Source organism: Tinamus guttatus, unplaced genomic scaffold (assembly GCF_059628265.1).
Source record: "Tinamus guttatus ecotype Peru unplaced genomic scaffold, ASM5962826v1 Tinamus_guttatus_pri_ptg000368l, whole genome shotgun sequence".
NCBI lineage: Eukaryota > Metazoa > Chordata > Aves > Tinamiformes > Tinamidae > Tinamus > Tinamus guttatus.
This window is the reverse complement of record NW_028288902.1, coordinates 2,006,991-2,029,617: the sequence shown is the minus strand read 5'-3', so window position 1 is coordinate 2,029,617 and position 22,627 is coordinate 2,006,991. Positions and strand designations below refer to the sequence as shown.

The window sequence follows — 22,627 nt, the reverse complement described above, 5'->3', positions numbered from 1 at the left end:
TTGGGGAGTGGTGATGGTCTGGGATGGTGGATAGGTATGATGAGGAAACTAGCTTGAATATATTTACATCCACTTATATCCAGGGTTGTCCGCAAATCCTGGCATAGGCTGATGACTGTGACAGCCACAGTAGTGGTTACCTCACAGGAATGGACATTGGCCTTCAGTGTCATTGTAGGCCATCTGACGACATGTAGTGAGAGAATTTAAAAAAGAAAAGTTTGGACAAACGGCTGTCTCAACTTGCCACATTTTATGATGTAGCTGTCACTGAACTGAATAATGCAACTGTGTCTGGTACTTTCATTATGTTTTCTCCCATCCAGAGACATAAAGAATGTGAAAATCTGGAAGATTATTTAAAAGCATTCCTTTGCCATTGGAATTGTAGTAATAGGATTACACAGTAATGTTAGACTGAGGTGTTTGGGGAAGAAGGACTACCAGGCCAATCAAGCACGGTGCTGTCCTCAGAGATGGAAGTAACCAGTGAAAACAGGCACCATCCACTCAGGAAGTCCCTGTTCTGACCTTGTCTCAACTATCATATTCCTCCAAACCCCAGTCTGTCTGACACCTCTGTGTCTTTCTCCTGAAACAGTTAATCATCCACTTCATAGTAATTCTCTGAAGCTATTATAAATCAAAAAAGTCAATCACATAATTAACTACCAAAAACCTACAATAGTCCAATTAACTCTTGGATCCCCAACGAAGTGCTGAACCAGATCTTTCCAGATCTGTGTCAAGTAATTGAGCACCTTTTCATACACAGCACAGCTCTATACTGCATGGAGAGACTCTCAATACCAGGATGGTTGAGGTGTAATACAGTGATGAACACAGAAGTGTGCCAGTCACTTGTTGTGCTTGGCTCTTTGGGTCAATCTCTAAGAAAAATTTAACTTGCTTTCTCTTATGAAAACAGAGGTTACAGAGGTGTGACCTTTTGAGGTCACATACAGGCAAGTTTTCTAAAGCTAAGTTCTGATCATTTTCCTTGTATGCAAATGTTTTACTAAAGAACTCTAAAAAATAAGAATATAAGAAATAATAAGAAGAAAATAAGAATCAACCACTGGTTCTTCTGAACAATTCTTCATGGCTTGCTTTTCAATCTAATGATTGCAATAAATTATTTAATTAGTATAACTATTCATGAGTCTTTTATGCATGTACTTTTGTCACTTACCTCACTTTGAGTGATCACAGCATGAATAAATTCTTTTTAGTAGGACTTAACCACTGTAATGTGCCATTGGGGAAAAAAGCGCCTCTCAGTATTCCCAATATTTAACAAAAAATATTTGAAATAACAATGAGAAACACTCTGCAAAAACAGAAAAGAACAGGGCTCAGCAAACTTTAAGAAGGTCTGTCTCTAGTCTGCTTCGAGTGAGAGCAAGGAGTTTTCACAGATTGTACTTGAGTCAGTGCCTAGACTAAAAATTGACTGTTCTGTTCCATAAGGTTGATCTTATAAATTAGTATGTTGTCCAGGCAGGCTATATATCTTCCAAATAAAATTTTTGTTAACTAATACAACTTAGAAATATGTTAAATGAGACAATCTTGAATGGCCAGCACAAACCTGCCAGTAATAGTCTTTTCTATAGTCTTATCTTTTCTGAAATCTTCTTGAGAGTTGCCTTGGTTCAAGTCTGAACAAGGTCTACATAACAAGCCAAAGCTAAAGTGGCAGAAGGTCCAAGTCCTAAGATTAAATTTTCTTTCTCCAGTCCTTTCCAAGTGATTTGGATATAACCTTCTTAAACGGAGTAGGTATAGCCAGTGACTTGCTAGGAGGGGAATGAGGATACCCTGCATAACAGCAAAGCTTAAATCCAGTGGTGCTGCATTCATGGGAGCAGTGTAACCACTTTATATGCTGCTGCATCTGCTGAGGTGGCTGATGGGCTGCCAGGATCTTTTTGACTTTAGCAAGGGACTAGCAAGTTAGTCTTTTGCTTGGCCACCATCTGCCCACAGCTGCCTGTGAGTTGACTGACAGCTCTCCTTCCATCTGGGCAACCATTGTAACTCTGCAGAATGCTTTCCAAGTAAAAAATAATATAAACATTGCCATGTTGTATTAAAACATCAACCCAAAGGAAATTATATGCTTACTAACAGCCCTCCCAATTTTAACACTGTAAAACAACAGTAGTTCTTCTGACAGTATCATAAGAAGGAGGGAAACGTAACCAGAAATTATGACATAATATTACTTTTCAATTTTAAGAATGAGTTTCATTTTCATTCTGAACTGTGGAGTTCTGTGTTAATATTATGAGTGAATGCTTCATCACATATCTAAAATATAATTAAACAGTGTAACTCGTTGCAATAGGAACTCATAAAACAAAAGATATACATGAATTACTAATAAGATCGGATAAATTCATGAGTAAGAGGCTCATCAGTTCCTGTTAAATACCCTGATCCAAATGTGAGCTTCAGCTCAGCCAGTTCCTAATCTAGAACCTACTGTAAAGGGCGGTGTTATCATGAAGAAGTATTGTGTAATTGGTCTACCTTTAATAAGTTTTTCTAAATTGGTATCACATGTATTGTCAAAGACAAATATTAGACTAAATAGAGCCAGTCTGCCTCAGTAGAATTTAAAATATTTGACCTTCATCTCATTTGATAATTTTACTCTTTCCAAATGGAGATTTTGTTGTATAAGACACACTTGTTAGCAATGGTTGGTGTGTGCTCTCAGATGATGCAAATGCAGGGTTTGCTGAAAAGACACTTTATCCATGCTGTGCTTTCAAAGGGATTTTAGTGAGATGTCTGCGGACACTGAGTTCAGTTAGTGTCACACCTAAGTTTAGTCACTATTGCTGCCTTTTTTTTTCTCATATGTCCAGGAAAAATACTGAGCTCATGTCAGGTGAAATCACTACCCCTCAGGAGGCATCACCTGAGCCCTTATTGTACAGTGATGTAAGGTGCAGCATTCATGTTCACTTGGCCCTGGAAAAGCATTTCTGGGATTCTAGATGATCTTGTAGGGATTAGTAGTAGTCTGAATACCGTATATATGACTACTTAATTACTCTAGGTCTGTAATTTCTGCCCTTACCTGGAAAATAAGATCGTAGTGACAGAGTCTTTGAAAATGGATTTCTCTGCATCACCTTTGGGATGTCAAAGAGGATCTTCAGCCATGTCTTTCACTGATACATTTATTAGATATGATAAAGATGAGAGTGACACACTCATGTGAACTATCTTGTTTATGTGCTCCTTTAAAGAAACTGAGGGCTAATATGAAGGTATCACATATTTAAAGATAAACTACTCAGTGCTTATAAACATAGAATAGATTTTTACTAGTTATTTTTAATAAATCAGGAATTATTTCAGAAGACTTAGGTTCGTGTTCATAAACTCTAGGAGGGAAAATGGATTTAATTCCAAAGTGATAAAGCTAAAACTTTCAATCTGATCTGATCATTTATGGATTTATGGTTCAATAATTTATTTAGCCAGCAGTCACAATGGACAACATATTTAAAGGCAAATGTAAAGTCCGGCAATTAGGAAGCAGCAAGACCTTGGTCTAGGGACAGACTGGCTGGGGAGCAACTCTGCTGAAAAGGTCCTGGAGGTCTTGGCAAACAGAAAGTTAAACTCTAGTAGTGCAGGAGTTTACAAGAAAAAATAAAACTAATCTCAAATAATAGTAGCAAATTCTTGACTGTCTAAGATTGCACTGGTTTTGAGGAAGAATTCATACTGTTCAAGAGAAAAAAAAAAAAAGGAAATATAATATTAAACCTGACATTGGAGAGTTGCAAGCAGTTCTATCATATGAGAATGTAAGCAAGAGGAGAAATCTCCAGAGATGAGATCTTCTCACCTGAGCCCATTTGCACATGACATCTTCATTAGCTTACCTAGTGGAGAGAGCGCCTTTTACCACCCTCTCTGTTATACTTCTTTGACTGGTGATGACAGAATACTTCTGGTTCGAGTTTCACCTGTGGTAATTGTACATCCAACTAGAAAGAAAACTCTGCTTTGCCTATACAATATCTGGTCACTAAAATGCACTACATGAGCTCTATTTCTGCTTAGCTGAGTTGCAGATTACCCATCTAATATCCAATTGATAATCAACTGCAAAGGCCATAAAAACTCATCTCTGATTAAAAGAAGACTGTTTAGTGGAAAACGGTTTTTCTGAAGCAACACAATTTCCCTCTGAGCTGCTTTCATTTCAGAGGTAGGTGTCTGCTGACAGATTGGCGAGTCCCGTGATTGGAACTGCATGCTCCTGCTGGCTTCAAGCAAAATCAGCCCTTAACCTAGCTGTGGTGCATTCTCATTTTAAAAGCAGTAACAAAACATGGGTTAAAAGGCGTACATGCAGGATACATGGAGTCACTCAGACTTCTGGATTTTGTAAATGCAAGTTCCTTGCAGGACTGGGATTTTGATATTAACTATTGCAGCAATTGATTTCAGTGGGATAGGACATCCTGTGACTTGGATTTAATTTGACTGAAAAGTTTTTTAAAGTGTCTTAAAAACAATCAAAGCAAACAAACAAACAATCAAACAACAACAAAAATGGAAAAAATCACCAGTCTATTTTTGGGGAATTTTGTACCCAAGTCAAATATTGCAAAGAGCTACCAGCTCTCTTTGAAGACTGATCTTGCTAACAGTCATACTTACATCTAAACTTCAAAGCACTGCAGTCTCTATGGAAGTGGCACCGAGGAGGCTAAAATCCTCCAAAGAGGAGGAGAGAATTGAGTGGGTTCTTGTATGTCTCAGCTGCACAGTCTAATTATTGAATTCTTGTGTAAAAAATAAGAGCAGCAATTTGTCCTCCTGAATACTTTAAAGAGTGACATCTGGTAAGTTTTGGAAATAAATGTCAAAGTTCCAGCTTTCAGGAGAGAGTTACAAGAGCCGAGTGGGAGTATATACCTGCCTAGGCTCTGTTAGAGGTGGATTGACATGCTTTAGTCAAAAGACCTGTTGAAATCACAAGCTGTCCCTAATCACAGACTGACATAACCCATAAATGGCATGGTCTGTGTGGTGCTTCTGCTGCCACCTCTCTGCTCTACTCTCCTGGGAGCTCTTGACCACTTTTTTTTCTCATGAAGTGGGGATATACAAAGGACAGGGCTGTCATGCCTGGCTATCTGAAGAGGCTATACTGGATACCTCCCTTGCTGTGGTCAGCTTGTTTGGCTGGTGGCTGCACAGCAGGTTTGCGTTTGCTGACTTTAGCCAGCTTGCTGCCCAAGGGGATGGATGTTTCGCAGGACAAAGTGCAGAGGTGCCCAGGTTTCCACACTGGCTGCACCTAAGGCTTCTGAGTGCTCTTTCAGCAGCGTCACCAAGAAAACATGAGGAAGTGTAATCTAACTGCACTGGAGTCCTGCTCTGCCATTCTAGTCCCGGAAGATGAAGGCTTTCACTTGTGGGTGCAGACTTTTTTTTTCATGGAAGAAACTAGAAAAAATATTCAAGGTGGAATAACACTTCTATGTCTAATCATTAATGAACCTCACTAAGTTTTTAAATATCTTGGCAGTATTTGGTTATTAGGATTCTCTTTCTACAGGCATTCAGCAGCTGTGGTTTGCCTGTTAATATTTCTCTGCTGTCGTGCCAGCAGCAAGAGTCATTAGTTTCATGCGGTGAGGCACTTTCATAAAATCTCTATGGAAGTCGAATGTTCTTGTAATGAGCTAATAGTGCTGCACCCTTTGGTGAAGCTTTGTGCATTACCTACATCATTTAAATGTAATGTGCCTCATACTCTAAGAACCCTTGATCATACTGTGAGATGATACAGCAGATACGATTGCATTCCAAATGGATAAATATTTAAGGAACAAACATGACTTTGCCACCAAATATGACTTTGGAGAACTAGGGTTTCTGAAGGCAAATGTAAGGGGCAGACATCTGGATACAGAATCCCAGAATGGTTAAGGTTGGAAGGGAACTCCACAGATCATCCAGTCCAATCTGCCCTGCTCCAGCAGGGACACCTAGAGCACGTGGCACAGGGTGACGTCCAGGCAGGTTTTGAAGATCTCCAGAGAAGGAGACTCCACAACCTCTCTGGGCAGCCTGTTCCAGGGCGCTGTCACCCGCACAGGAAAGAAGTTCTTCCTCCATTTTGAAAGTGCTCTCTTTTCAATATTAAGTACTTACAGTGCAAACTGCTGTGGATATTTAGAGTCTTTTATTTTTCAGAGCCCAGATTCAGAGAAGTATTCTTGGCAATACTACCAGGGATTGGTGGATGAGAGCACATATTGCACTTTGATTTCTTTAAGCCTACCATAAAGTCTTATGCATGACAGCATAAAAAGGCAAGTTCTAGAAAGAAGCTCTCTGGAGATCATACCTGTAGTTGCTAATATGTGAAACAAGAGGCCAGTATTATTCTTGTGTGTCTAACTGACTGTTTTGCCAAGGAGAAAGGCAACATTACAGTTTTTCAGGCTTTTACAATACTACTAGGATGCATGTACACAGTCTTCTGTGCTGCTGCAACTCATCAAAGGTCAATGAGGCTGCATAATTAATGAATAAATAGCTTAGTAACTCTATCTTTGAAAAGTGGTTAACATTCAAAGAGTGTAAACAAGCAATGAAATCCAAGTGATCTCCTCATTTTTATCCAACTTAATTTCTTTTGGTCTACAATGACTAGACACGACACGATATCTAGAGTATGAGTCTAGATATCATGTCATATCCATAGCGTCTGTCTCATTTTACCTGAGAGGCTGTAGCATCATGGAGTTGGAGGAGGCGTGGGTCTGATCTGGAGAGCGAGCAGTGGGTCCCTTTCCTCAGGAGCTCTACCAAACCCTGGAGACTCTTATTCTACTGTCTGTGCAAGCCCAATGCTGAAGAGTCGTGTTTTCAGGGGTCATTGTGTCTTAAGTTTACTTTGCCAAAGGAGCAGTAGGAAACACAGCTCTTTGGATCCCTGCCTATCGATGTGGTCTGTGTATGCTGTGGTCTGTGTCTATGCACCTGGCACTGCTAAGGTCACATCCTATATTTCTGAGCACACCATTCTCTGTGGTGGAGTCTCCTGGGGCAGAATTTGCCTGTCGCTCTGAGCATGCAAAAAATATTGCAATATTCATGTGATTAAAGGTGTGCTCCTTTTCCCTTTTCTACACAGCACTCGTGTCAAGTACCTATGAATTTTGCTATTTGAATTTTAGCCTGTTATCTCTGTTGGATTAGCCAATGCAGTTAAAGCACCTTGGTAGCTGGGTAATGGGTTATTGCATAATGACAACATGTGACCAACAGGCAGGACTTTGGCTATATCTCAATAAAAGTTTGTAGTGATTGCAGGGTTGTAGAGAAGCATTTTCTTATAAAAATAAAGCCACATTTAGAATAACATAGGTTGCCTGTGTTCATCTTTTATATCCATACTATTTAATGAATAATTAGTGAGTAAAATTAATGTAAGGGATTTTGTCATAATACAAGAGAATAAATGATGCCATCAGTTTTGGGTTAATTGCTTTTTTCTAGCAAGTATAGCAAAGACACATATATTGTGTTAAGGGATTGACCACCCCTTAAATCTGTTTATTGTCTCAAAAGAGAATGGGAGTGTGTCCTATGTATCATGTGTGGCTTCGAAAGAATGGTAATAGCATGAATCTACTTAACTGTTACCAATTCCCTGTGGAGAGAATTTCCTGGCACCGCTGAATGTGGGATCAGCAATTGCTCCACATTCGACTCTCACAAGTACACTACTAACCAATCAAATTAAATAAAGCTTTTATTTTTCTTTTTCCTCCTTCTTTGAATGACACAATGCCAGAGAGTGATCTGCTTCTGCAGTATTGCTGAGATTCCCTCATTTCTTTTTCTTTTTTTTTGGCGGGGGGGAAATAGGACTTGGCAATAGCAGTAGGTATGAGGGGGAAAAAAAAAAAAAAAAGAAAAGAGGTGAGCAGATGTGCAGAGCAAATCACTGGACAGAAATCTTCCCCTTGGGCTACTAAACATATTGTAGGTGAACTCTGCATAAAAGCTCTGTATCCCTTGGCTCTCTGGTAGCAATTATGATCAACCTGCAACCAAGCAGCTTAAAAGACTGCTCAGCAGCTGCATTTGCTTGGTGTTCCCAGAGGCAGCCATGAGTCAGAGGAATCAAACCCAGGCCATATGACTTTGCACGGTCTTCTGCTGGCAATTACAATCAAGATGGATGGGAGATATTTCTGTGTTTTTTCTCCCCCACAGAGGGGCCCTCAGGAGACCACACATGCACTGCTGTAATGACACCATGGCAGGCCAATAAAGGGACAGAGAATTCTGGTTATTGAGCAGTTTGAGATCACCACTACAGCTAATTATATGCCATTAAAAAGGGATGCAGACCAACTGTAGAGTTCTTTAAAAAATACTGCCCAGAGGCTCTGTTTTTACAGAAATATTTCTTTTTCACAACTTTTCCCTCACTCCATGAACAAATATGTGATAAAAATATCCAGTACTCTCCGTATTTAACTGACACCAAATGCAATGGCCATAATAGGAGGTTGGTACAAATATAAGATGATGATGTCTTTAGATTGCATTGCCACTACATCTAAATAGCAGCCAGGTGAATGGCTGCACTATCACAGAGTTATAAAGCTAGTTTAAACCTGTCGAGTGCCAGAAGCAGGCTGGATGCAGCTTGGTACTCATGAGGACTAGTTTACATTTATTATAGTATGTTTTCTGGTGTTTGCAATCCTGCAGAGCTTTGGGCTGCTGCTGTTGGGCTGGTAAAATGACTGGAAGCTAGACAGTTGATAGCATCACAGGTCAAGATTGACATATCATCGATACTGATTTAGGCTAAGTGATATTCTGACACATTATCTGTTTACCCTCACACAAAAAAGATATTTTTTTTCCAAAGGAAAATCCACGACAGAAGACCAAGACTCACAGTGTCCAGATTTCATCATACTGTGCTCTCAAACAACATTTCAGCAGGCAGCTGATGCAGTTTCCAGCGGCAATCAAGTCCAGTATCAACCCTTCCTCCACCCTTTCCTCCTCCTCATAGCTCAGCCCTGGAACCGTCTGCCCAAGGAGCCCAGTTCAGCATCTCTCTGACAGCTCCACCACACACCACATCCACTTTGAAGTCTGCTCTCTTTCCTGATGTGTGTGCTTTCCTCTCACGAAGTGAATAAAATTAGGCTCAACCAAAGCCAGCTGTTAATGGGAACTGAAAAAAGCTATTATAAATGTTGCCCCCAGATATACGTCACATGTCACACTAGGGACACCAAGGATGTCAGTGAATGGGGCACCTATAGTCCACTCAGCTGAAGGAGAAGGAAAACACATTAAAAATGACCCCTGATGAGACATGTCCCATCACATTATCTTTTTTTCAGCAGAGCAGAATATTCAGAGGAGGCTCTTGTGCCAACATCAAAAGTCTATGGGGCAAAAAGGTACAAGTTAAATTACTCTGACACAGGCTGTTTGCCCTGTGTTAGCAGGGTACTGCAGCCAGCACAGCAACCAAGCATGTGTGAGTAATGACTATGGGCTTCAAGACGTTGCACATAGCCTCACAGACACCAGCGTGGCTAGCGCTGCTCTGTACACAGACTGAGTGATGCTGGCTTGAAGAGCTCCGGCTGCCGTGTCCCTGACAACACAAACATGAACACATGCAACCCATGTACTTACTTCTTACCTCTGGGCCACAGTACTGTGTATTTTGTGGTTTTGTAATTTTCTGGCTTCCTTTTTCCATGGGGTTTCTACCAAGACAGTTTCCACTGGGTAGATGGCTATGCTGCCCAGCAGCAATAAGATGTCCACATGCTGGTGAGGCCAAGGAAGTGAATTTAAGCCAATGTAGTAACCATTATGAAGTGATTGGGGAGAACAGTGCAGAGGTGAGATGGTAACATGTCTTGGTACAGACACACAGTCACTGCTGGCAGCAAGTTTGCTCCTGGACACATTACCGGTTCGTGGCTCGGAGCTGCCCATGATGAATAGCCTGACTGAGGCTCAGTATGCAACTTCAAAGCGACTCAGTAGGGCCATTTCTACTGCAAAGCTGTTTGTAGGCACCTTCCTTCAGCTACTGAAAGCAACTGAAGTGCTGGAACATAAATCCCAGGCCTAAGTGGAAGTCTTGCTGGGTGCAAGACACAGACAGCACCTCAAGCCTGGCTGTTTGTGGCTTCATTGCTACTGATATCCAAAGAGTTGAGGAAGGTCTGTTTGTGTGGTGATTACATATCAGTCTGACTTCAGAGTTGACTTACCCTAAATCTGTCTATGCTTTAGTCTGTATTTCAAATCTCTCTTTATTTTATTTTATTTTATTTTATTTTATTTTATTTTATTTTATTTTATTTTATTTTATTTTATTTTATTTTATTATTTCTTTTTTTTTCCTGCTCCATTTGGAGATAGAGTTAGGAGAAATCAGGCTGCTGGGACAGTAAATTCTTTGAGGTGCCAAGAAGAGTACAGTGTTTATAGTATATCTGTTCATTGAGTATCCTGCGGAAATGTGTGTTAGCTAAGAGTCCTTGATATTAAACAGCAGCATCACTAAAAAGCTGCCAAAGGGGAGGCCTGTCTTCCAGCCCCTGCAGCGTGGCTGAAGGCAGCTTCTGTCTACCTTGCTCTCTTGGCTCTGCTGCTTCTGCAGGCTCAGCTGGGCAGCAGCCTTGTTTCCACAGGAGGAACAGAGAGTGCCCTTCTGTAGTCTAGCCTGGAAAATCTACTCTGGAAATTCAGATGGATAGTTACACTTTTAAAAAATGTAGTTCCAATATTTCTGCAGTGGCTAATTACTGCTAATGCATGTCTTCCTATAGCACAGTGACATCTACAGTCCATGTTTAAAATGAGGGTAATATTTTATTAATGTCACATTGTTAAGCAGCCGCCTCCTCCTCCTGCTTAAAAAGAAAAACAGGCCTTGTCTGGAATATCTAAGTGCTGTATTGCAGGATCCTGCTAACTCAAGCTCAGAAGCAGCAGGACATGAGCCAGCTCCAACATAAACGCTGTATGATTTATTATAGCTACCCTCATCCTGACTGATAACACGTAGGTTTCCGACAATGAAGATATGAAGCTTCTATGCCTGATGCAAGCAGACCCTCCTTTTCTGTATAACCATCTTGGTATTCAGCTCTTGCTAGCATCTGTATCATGTCTCAGATGTTCTGTCATGACTTCTAATTCATGCTCTTGGATATTTTTGCCCTACAGCACTTGTAAGTTGTTGACTGAAGCAGCCCCATTAGGTATATTTTTCTGAAGTCCAAGGAACCTCATTCCCCTTCCATTTCTCCTGCGGACAGACAGCCTATCTTTGCATCTCTTGCTGTATTAATTCTTCCTCGCCTCTTTCACCTGTACAAACTTAACTTCTTGTTTATTTAGCATTAACGTATCAGCATGGGCTTTTTCCTAAGTCGCTCACAGCCATCTGTCATGCTTTTTGCTATATAAATACATAGGGACATCAAAATGTCATCTATGTAAACTTTAGACTCAGCTGTGAAAAATATAAACACAGAGAAATCTTGCGTGTTTTGGTGAAACACTTGAAGCTGAACCAACTCACACAATGGTCTGAGACACAGACAATGGCTATGACTAAACAACTGGAAGTGAGAGATGTTTCAAGCGTTTAGGTGTGGGTGCACTTTCCAGTTCTGGCCTGACCTTCTATCAAGCTGAGGCCAGCACAGTCAACATTTTCCTCTCCACCTTCCATAGCTTGGTTTTTGTCAGGTCTCCAGTCTGGACAGCAGGGAAATAGATACAGGGCTCAGGAATTTCCAGTCTGCGTCTGCTATTCATTTGAGATGCAGACAACGTCTCCCAAAGGAGCTGCTGAATTAAAATAAGTATGATCTGTTTTTTCCTTAACCCAGCCGTCAGATGCATGATGACACATCAGTCATGGAAAAAGTACGGGCATTGATCTTCTGTCCCTGTATTTCTCTTTGTCAAAAGCAGAAAATATTCCCTTTTTGTATATTTGATTAGGCCTACCTCCAGTAACTGACTAGACGGAATTTAGGTGCTTGTGCCCAAAACATGTGAACGCGGTGCTCCACTGCTGCCTGACTTCTTGGGGGTGAGCAAATTCCATGGGCATCTCAGATTTTGTCCTGGAGGGCCTTGAATAACACCGTGCACCTGCCTTCCTGAGCAGTCTGAATGATTCAATGTCTATGTCAAATCTGAGCTCAGCTGGTAACCAGAAAATAGGTGCTACTCTGCCTTTGTTTGTGACATGCTCAGTTCTCCTGGGATCTCAAAATACATGAAAAGAGGTTGCTAGAGCATGATCCATACACCACGAATTTGGGGCTGTCATGGTGGTGAGGTGGCCTTTGCCATGCAATTAGACTAGATATCTGTGGAGGATGGGAGAAGATACTAAGAGCATTTAACATTTTCAATTATTTTAGGTTGCTAATTTAGGAACATACACATTACGTAGAGTCTTATTTTTACATTTGCTATTTGGCCAGTGAAGGATTTGCCTTTGGATGGCAATATGGTTAAGACAGTGTAAATTTTTCCTCTTTTCCTCCACACCTTTTTTGGTGATAGCCAAAAAAGCAATCCCTGCAACTTGTCTTTTAGCTTTAGAGTGAGGGGTACATCCTTATGGCAAGTACTGGATTCTTCCAGGTCCATTATAGTGAGAATGCCTGTCCTATATGACATCCTCAAACTCTTTCTCAGCATATTTTATCCCCTACGCTTGTCTGGTTTCCTTTTATGAATGTGAGATGTTGGTTGTGATATATTCTACACCAGTTACAGAGTACTTACTTTCTCTATGGCATTGTAACACATTTGACCTACTAAAACCTTTTATGATCTGGATTTTTCACTGATCTTTCGGTGTTAATATCACTTCTACTTAAACAACACTGGCTTGGACACTTCAAATGATTGCATAGTTGACTTGCTTTCAGCATATTGGCACTTTGCTCTGTTGCTTCTACTTTCAGCTCTTGGCCGTTAATCTCTGAATTTAGAGGGACAACTTTGGTCTTATTATTACCGTCTTTCTTTTTATTTGTGTTTTTTTTTTCTTTACATATTTTGAAGTGGTAGCTACAGTCTCTTGTGAAGCTGATACTTCATTCAAATTCTTGCATCATTACCCCAAAACATTTTGTCTTGACTTGCAGAGTTTATTTTGGAACATCTGCTTTTGCATGGAATCTGATTTTGAGACTTTGGGGTTTTTTTGTTTTGTTTTTTGCCTTGGTCACACTTTTCTGTTGATTGGCAAATGAAAAAACAATTGACAGGTTTAGATATTAGATTTTGAGGCACTGTAGAGCTTTATTCTTGGGACTTGGTCCAAATGGCAGAGTTTTCTCTGCCATTTAGGAGATGCTGGGTAGTGTTCCAGTGGGTGATGCCAGGCTGGCAGCTGCTGGCCTACCTTGGGTCATCCCACAGGGAAGATCATGGGCACAAGTGCCTGTAAGGCAACAGAGAAGGCCCTGGAAAGAGCTGCCAAGTGCAGGGTGCATTCTATATGAGCAGTGGGTGCATGGGCAGTCCCTTAGGACTCCTTGACAGTCATAGGAGCTTCAGTGCTTGTCCTGGCACTGTCGGTTTCCCTGAGAAAAGCCAATGAGAGGGTCTGCTTGAGGCAGAAGCTCTCCAGCTCTCCTGGGCCAGCAAGGAGAGCAGGATGCTGAGCCATGCTCCCTTCCACTGCTGCAGTCCTTGATATGCAGGAGCACTCCTGAGATATCCTGTCCCTTGTCTCTTGAGTGGCAGCATTGCCACTGTCACTGTCACCATAGGGTTCTCTTGCCATTTCCAAATTTTCTCTTCTGTGCTGCATATAAATGTTATTCCTAGATGCACCAGGGCAAATTATCACAGTAGTGATTTTGGACAGCATTGATAGTTTGAGTGTGCTGCTTTTTTATTTCAACATATTAATGGCAGAGGAAAAAATGCAGGAAATGTTAAGAAGTTTTTGTAGATTTTTGATATTTGGGGACTTTTCTTACCACTCAGAACATTAAAATAATGATCCTCCTTAGAAGGAGATCTTTTTATTTTCAAAAGATTTTGTTCTATAGTGTCATCATCATGTAGCAGAAGTAGCAGTGCCTATTGGTCATGTCATAAACCACCAAGGCTGCTCAGAAAGGCATTGAGAATAGCATAAGATATGGAAATACTTAGTGTAGAAAATGCAAGCAGTAAGGTTTATATTTTTTGGCAAAGGTATTTAATCATAATAAACACATAGTGTGGTGTATAGGGAAAAATAAATGCAGTCATCTGCTCTGATCAGAGAGCTTTCGCTGCGGTGTTTCTCTGAGATTGTTAAAAGGTGCAGTGGATCTTAAATATTTCCAGAAAATTGCCTTGTTCAATCTTTCTTACAATCTTCATATTTAAGAATCTAGATGCAGATCATCTGAGGACTATGATTAATAAAAATCAATGCATGACAAAACTTTCAAAGTCTTGAGGAGATATATCAAATGCAGCATTCATTGCACTTAGTTTATCTAATTACAAAGCATACAGTATTGAAAAACTTGATAAAATAAAGAAGAATGAAGTACAGCTTTGCTTCATCTATGGTAAAGGAGATGAAACATTAAAGCCATAAATCTGTAAGGTTTCACATGTAGATGGAAGTAAGGAGACCGGACAATCCTACAGGATGTATTCATGCACTCCACATTTTTTTTTTTTAACAAATGTTTACCAGATTTGGGATATGTTGATTTGGACCTTAAAGGACAAAGTTATGAAAGGAAAGCCTTGGAGGTCACAAGCATTTAAAGGATGAGTGCATCAGTCATATCATGGTGTTATTAAGAATTAGGTAATAGAAACTGCATCCACTCTTCTTTTGGCATAACTGTGCAAAACCACCTTCTGGTTAATGTGTAGCCTTAGGAGAAAATTTGTCTTATTGGCTATGCACTTTTTTTTACTCTTTAGTTTAAGACTTTGACAGTAGAAGGGATTAGACCTTTTCTGGATAGTGGTTTGGGAAATTTATTCTCTTATCATCTATGGTATAGGAATAAAATAGATTTTTCCCAGATGAATTCTTAGCTGATTGTTTTCTGTTCCTTATTAATTTGCGCCAGTCACAGTCATTTCTTTTTTTTCCCCAACTCAATTTCATAGTGAAAGAAAGCAATTAAAATGTTGATCACATCTTGTTGCCTTTCCACAAACCTCCTCAGAAGGCAGCAGCAAAACAGAAGAGAAAGGCTGAGGAAGCACATGCTTGAGTTTGAAATCATTGTTGAGACTCAAGTCAGGACTGACAGTAGATAATGAATTTTGCAAATTCCGAATGTAAAGGGGCAATGTTACAATGAAGAGGCTTGTTTCTTGGACTCTTCAGACTAGGTCCTGAATATTATCTTGGCTGACTTTTGGCAGGCCAAAGAGTGAATGATCACACTTGCTCCTGGTCCAAAGCCTTTGTAAGGCAAAGAGTACAACAGTTAAGAAAACTCAGCTAAAAATAGTGAGAAAAAGAATTTTCAAATTCTGGGTGCTAACTGTTAAGCAAAGATTTTTAAAGTTCTTAGGAGATGTTAATGCATACCTTACTAAATAATTACATGTGCCTAAATTACATCCAGTCTTTATTTAGAAAAGAGTTTTTAAATACTTCTGCAATTCCTTCTTCTTAAGATAGGTATTGGCTTTATATTAACTCATCCTTTAAAAATGAACATTGTTTTTTAAAATTATAAACTCCACAATAATATTAAATACTTCTTCTGCCTCTAAATTTAAAATTCTATTTTAAATATGGATAAGCTTTGAGTGTTTTTTCTATTGCCCTTCTGGAACAGCTGATCAGAGAGGTGGACAGAAGGTGAAAGTACAGGCCAAGTCAGGCTGACAGGAGAGGTCAGAAGCCTCTGTGATTTTATCCAAATTAGATGTGATGCACTGATGATGTTCTGCAAAATTTTCCATGAAAAACAGTGCCACTAATCATGGATTTTCTCAGAATTTGCTTTATATACTATTGTATACTGGGCATAGAACCAGGTAGATTGGTTTATGTTTACCTCAAGGCAAGTCTTTTTTTTTTGATGTGTGTAGGCTTTTGATTTTATTTTTTGTTTATTTGTTTGTTTTTGCTGGTCCATACATTCATGAACTTGTCTGTTTAAACAATGTCTTGTGAGGAACTGCCACAGCCCTCACTGCTATGCTTTTTTTCTCATTGGTGTTCTTTTACTGAAATGCTTACAAACTTGGCTGTTTTCTTTGGGGAGTTGTAATAAAGAGAGAGCCTAGGATGTTATCCAAAGAATAATTTTAATTATCAATTTTTTCTCCATAAAGGGCAATTTACTCTGGGAAGAAGACTTGTGACTCTTATTTCAATAAGCTGACATAAGCAATAGGTTAGTAACTTGGTTCTCTGCAAACATAATTTAGAATTACTGAACAGGTTTTGCCTCTCGTTTTCTATTTTGGTCTCACTAATCCTTTAAAACACATTTTTGGGAGGAAATTCTATCTCTCCTGGAGTTACAAAGTGTCTAAATATCATGAAATAGTTATGATGGATGAAAATCTACTCAGATTTTTTTTTCTTCCTCCTTTAAACCAATATACTTTTTAAATGGAGCTTAAATTTGTTCTAATACAGTTGTTCAAAACATTCTTGAAATCTTAAACATTGGAAAAGAACATGCTGAATTTAAGAAACATTTTTTTTTCTATTTTTTTAATAAAGTTTCCTCTTTTATTTTTTTTAGCTAATTCTTAATTTGGATTTTAATGCTGCATTTTGGTTTTGGCCTAGCTGAAAGAATGGGATTCTAATATCTCAGAACTACAAGCCTATTCTGCAATGTTGTGACAGCCTCGGTATGATGGATACCCACATTCATAAATCATTTTATGACTGTCATTTCCATTTAAATAAAGAAACCAAGTGACCTGTTTCTCATGGATACTTAAGGTAAGGTGGGGTATATATTAGATTCCAGTTCAGATTTAAGTTTTGCTATATGACAATATCTACCTGTGAACAAAAAAATATAAAAAAAGCAAGCAAGGAAACATTTTGTAAGTTGTGGCAATTGCAAAGAAATCAGCAAGAGATTCATTTGAGAGATCTTATGCAAATATGACTAATCACTAATTAATGATTACTTTAAAAATAATCTATTAATAAAGATGATGTATGAAGAATATAAAGCAAGATACTGTCTTCTTGATAAAAAGTGAGGAATGGAACAGGAGCTACAGAGCACAAAATGAAGGCATTTTACACCATGATTTTTTGATCTCTTCAAAGCTAGAGATTATCTAAAATACTTGCAGATCTTTCTAAAACCAGCTTATTATTTTCTGATTTAAGAAGCTCTGAAAATCTACTACTTACAATTATTGGGTGGCTAATTAAAACTATGAGTACAAAGTACTAGATTTCTTTCAGCATAACAGAGAAGATTTTGTCAGGTCAAAGAATGTGGCTATTGCACCATATTTGTTCAATTGGCTCACCTTCTTTTGGTCCTATGCACTCACTCAAACCTTAAAATCTTCTACGCAGCAGGTAAAACCTTATTCACATTCTTCAGAACCTGTCCATATTTGCCTAAGCTAACATTTGACCCTCTAGTTGATTTTTTTTTCTCTTTCTAAGTTGATATTGATGTGCACACACCAAATATAGCCAGAATATTTTGCCAAAGAATTAGTTGACTCATACCATTGAAAATGGCACTTCACATGATTAACTGTAGAGACTTTTGTGTATCACAGTGTTGTGATACCATGGTTCTCCAATTCTTTGCCTCCACGAAATGAGATGCCAGAATTGCTCACTACTCTGTAATTGCCTGTTTTATCCACTGTAGAACAGCTTATTGAATAGGAAGAATTTGCAAATCTCTGACACCAGCAAAAGCTTACAGTCTTGACTGTGCACTGCCAGAAGCTTTTCTGAAGTGACACAAAATCACTGTGAGTGAGTGGCTTGCCTCTCAGCTCATACCCCTTTCCCTGTTTTCACTCCAGCTCCTGCCTCCTCAGTTGTTTTCTTGCCCTTCTCCATGCTCAACTGGCAAGTCTCAGAATCATCTGCAATGAATCCCTGGAATTTCCCCATAATGCTCGAGACCTTTTCTTCCTATCTCTTTTGGAGATTTTTTGTTGTTGTTGTTTACATAGGAAATAGAGCTTATATGAAAGGGTGAAAGTATAAAATTCTGAGATCAAGTAGCTATTACTGTTAATCATTCACTTGATACCACCTGTGAAATGTATAAAAACTGTCTTGACTTGATTTTCTCATGGTATGTTCAGAGAGAGAGAAGTTAATACAAACTAAATCCTAAGGCACTTCTGGATGCAAACTGAAAACTTTCAGAATTATTGGATTTCAACACACACACAATATTCATCCTTGGAAAATGATAAAGTATAAAAGGAATGAATATTGTTTATAAGTACAAATAATAGTAATAAAAAAGTCTTCCAAAAATATTTTAATAAAGGGATTGAAGATTTTTTACAAATTTGGCCAAATATTGAAAATTATTTTATCAGAAAAAAAATGACAGAGGTAAGAGATTTTCCTTCTAACAATTTGCTGGGAAGACAAAAGTGGAAAATAATTTTGCCTCTGAAAAAAACTAACTTTCTTTACTCAGGTGGGACACTTAATCACAGAATCACAGAGTGGTTGAGGTTGGAAGGGAACTCTGAAGATCACTTAGTCCAACCCCCTGCATGAGTACATACAAGACTTCCTGTAAAAACTGAGATTAAAAAATATGTCATAGAAGTACATTTTATTCTTGTGACCTCAGTGAATATTCTAATGGTAATGTCCACCTGTTTTTGAGTGCAAGTTCTAGATTTAAATCATAGAAGGTTCATGGTTGTAGACTTGGGACAACACAGTCAGCACTGATTACAGGTATAGGCATTGTCTAAAGTACTAAAATAAACTTGTTATTGAAATAAACGCAAAAATACCATACCAACACCCATTTCTGCAACTCTTTCAACTCAAGAATCATAGAAGAATTAGCCTTCTTAAGATATTTTTTTCTTGTCTTTCAAATTTCTGAAGATTATTTCTAGATATTGAATGTGACCTTTCCTTATGTTTCAGAGTGCGAAATTGCTAATTTTTCAATTTGCATCACACATAAAATGAATATGCATTGTTCCTAACTCCATGATTTTTAAACAAATTCTTTGTTGTCATCAACATCCATACTGAAAATAAATGCCACTCAGATGAACATCTTGCTTTGTACCTGCAGACTTCATATTGAGCTTGAAATTGCAAAACAATATTTAAAGCAGCAAGTATCTGTAAAACTGGAAATCAATTACCAGGCTTATTGATACATTATAGGATCTAGTCTATCAACCTAGTTTCACAGAAGAATTTTTGATACAGGGCCAGTTTCAGAAATGTGAGTTGTCACAAGCTGACTTTGTCCAGAAGTCTCACTAAAATCGCTATGACTACTTAAGGACTTAGGTGGCATTCAGTGTGAATAAAGTTATCAGAGCTTAAGGTGTGAGCAGGGAAAAGAGGGTGAAGAAGGATAAAATAAATCTATCAGAATTCTATTTGGTCCAGTAAAGGTGGTTAAAGTAAGAATAGCTTTTTCTGCTAATTAAAGCAGAGTTTTCAAAAGCGGGATTCCTGAATAAAAAAGTAGTCAGAATCCTACCATTTCTTCACTATTTTTCATTATAAGAGTAATATGTCATTAGATTAGATTAGGTAATTAGGACATGAAACATAGCTTTTCTTCTCAGATTCAAGGAAAAAGTCTTTTCCATCAAGTGTTTTCAAGTGCCCTTCTGCCCCTCCCCTTCTAAACAGCTGTTTTTGCACTTTGTGACAAAGGGGTGAGTCAAAACAACAACAACAAACAAACAAACAATGGACCACACCTCTGTGTATACTATATATCGCAGAAAAGCATGATGACTCACATAAGCTGAGAATTAGCAGCTGCATTTTATTTCCTGATCATAGGGCTGATGAGGATGAGGAGGGTTAAGAGCAGTTTTTAGGGTTAAGCATTTCATCTTTTGCTCTAATGCAGACAGGAATGTGAGCCACAAATGGTTCTAGCACGACTTGCCCACTCCCACCTGTTTGAGCCCAATTAGGGCGTAAGATCACTCAGACACAAGACTGGTTTCAGAAAAGTCATATGATCTAAACACAAGAAGGTAGAACTTAATTCACGCAGTCAGTCAGGAAGGGTGGTTCAGCGTTGGCCATAATAAAGACGTGTGAGATCATATAGCTACTTCCTTGAACAGGCTGGATTGCTGTCTCTTCAATTTCTGCTCTAAACATCTCCACATGGCATTTTGGAGAGGAAATGACTGCAGAAGCTGACACAGTCGTTGCTCTCTTGTGTTGCTTCAGGCACTTCTCGGCATGGATTCACCAAGGGGAAATCATGCTTGATTAACCTGATAGCCTTCTATGGTGGAATGACCAACTGGATAGATGAGGAGAGAGCAGTGGATGTCGTCTATCTCGACTTCACCAAGGCTTTTGACACCGTCCCTCACAACATCCTCCTGGGCAAGCTCCAGAAGTGCGGGATAGATGAGTGGACAGTGAGGTGGATTAGGAACTGGCTGGATGGCAGAGCCCAGAGAGTGGTGATCAGCAGTGCAGAGTCTAGTTGGAGGCCTGTAGCTAGCGGTGTCCCCCAGGGGTCAGTCCTCGGTCCAGTTCTGTTCAATTTATTCATAAATGACCTGGATGAAGGCACAGAGCGCTCCCTCAGCAAGTTTGCTGATGATACCAAACTGGGAGGAGTAGCTGATATCCCAGAGGGCTGCGCTGCCATCCAGAGGGACCTGGACAGACTGGAAAACTGGGCGGTGAAAAACCTCATGCAATTCAACAAGGCCATGTGCAAGGTTCTGCACCTGGGGAGGAATAACCCCAGACACCAGTACAGGCTGGAGACCAACCTTCTGGAGAGCAGCTCTGCAGAGAGGGACCTGGGTGTCATGGTGGATGATAAGTTGACCATGAGGCAGCACTATGCCCTCATGGCCAAGAAGGCCAATGGCATCCTGGGGTGCATTAAGAAGAGTGTCTACTCAGCCCTGGTGAGGCCACATCTGGAGTATTGTGTCCAGTTCTGGGCTTCACAGTACAAGAGCAATGTGGAGCTGCTGGAGAGAGTCCAGGGCAGGGCTAAAAGGATGATCAGGGGCCTGGAACATCTGCCCTGTGAGGAGAGGCTGAGGGAGCTGGGCCTGTTCAGCCTGGAGAAGAGAAGGCTGAGAGGGGATCTAATCAGTGTCTAGAAGTACCTCAAGGGAGGGAGTGAGGAGGATGGTGCTGGCCTCTTTTCAGTGGTGGCCACTGACAGAACTAGAGGAAATTGCCGGAAACTGAAGCACCAAAAGTTCCACAGGAACTTAAGGAAAATTTTCTTAACAGTGAGGGTGACAGAGCCCTGGAACAGGCTGCCCAGAGAGGTTGTGGAGTCTCCTTCTCTGGAGATCTTCAAAACCCGCTTGGATGCAGTCCTGTGCCACGTGCTCTAGGTGACCCTGTGTGTGCAGAGGGGTTGGACTAGATGACCTCTAGAGGTCCCTTCCAACCTTAAGCGTTCTATGATTCTATGATTCTATAACTATAGAAGCAATCAAAAGGGACTGTCCTGGCCCTGCCTTGTTATCTGCTGGGTTCTCAGTTTGGAGGAGGGGAAGGCTGAGGACCATGCTGAGAGCTCAGTGCCCTCCCATTCGCTCATTTTGTGCTGTTCAGCACCATGCCTGAACATTTGGAGACACTGGGAGGACTACCATCCCATGCTAGCCATGTTAATTCATTGGTGGTGCCAGTTCACCTGGTCATTGGTCTAAGCCACAAATACAGTGATCTACACCACTTTAGTTTCCTCACACTCAACTTCTAAACTTCTCATTATTAGTGTTAATCAGTCCTACTGAGTTGTGCCATAGACTCCTTAAATACTAGTTCTAATGCCTGATTCATGCAATATGCTTTTTTACTACTCAAGCCCCATTTTAAATTTTAAGTTCAAATTCTTTGCTCTCCTACTTTGCACAGCTTTGATTTCCCCATGTAGAGAGGTGTGCCCTTTGTGCAAAAAAAAGAGGCAACAATTTTCTAGAACAAGCCCCATATCTTTCAAGTGTTACAGATACTCCTTTGTTTCATCCAATGACGTCTAAATACACAGCTCAAAAAAATTCTCTTTAAATTTTGATTAGTTCATTAGAAATATTTGTTAATTAGGATCCTAAAAGCCACACTGTAGCTCTCTGCCTTAGTATGCAATTGTTTTTTTGATCAGCCACCAGGAAGCCTGTGACTTGGAACTGGGTGCTGCAGGCCATTGCAGAGTGTTGGGATTACTACTAAACCTGAATGTTATATTGCTATGTACTGGTCTTTTGCTGTGTTCTTGGTCTTGGTATCAGGGCTGTGTGACCTGTCAAATTTTTCTGTCACTCTGTGGCAGTGGTGGGAGGCAGGGGAGGCCAGATTTAGATTTTGAAGCTTTGGTGGTTCTTGTGGTCATAA

At 39.8% G+C, this 22,627-nt stretch overlaps 1 long non-coding RNA gene across 1 annotated transcript in view; it reads left to right on the top strand.

Annotated features, from left to right (window-relative positions):
* Positions 1-11,855, top strand: part of LOC104570236 (uncharacterized) — a 54,691-nt gene extending 42,836 nt beyond the window's left edge. The window contains exon 3 of the long non-coding RNA XR_015913686.1: positions 11,806-11,855. This is a non-coding gene — a long non-coding RNA (uncharacterized LOC104570236). The remainder of the gene's footprint in view (positions 1-11,805) is intronic.
* Positions 11,856-22,627: the final 10,772 nt, after the last annotated feature.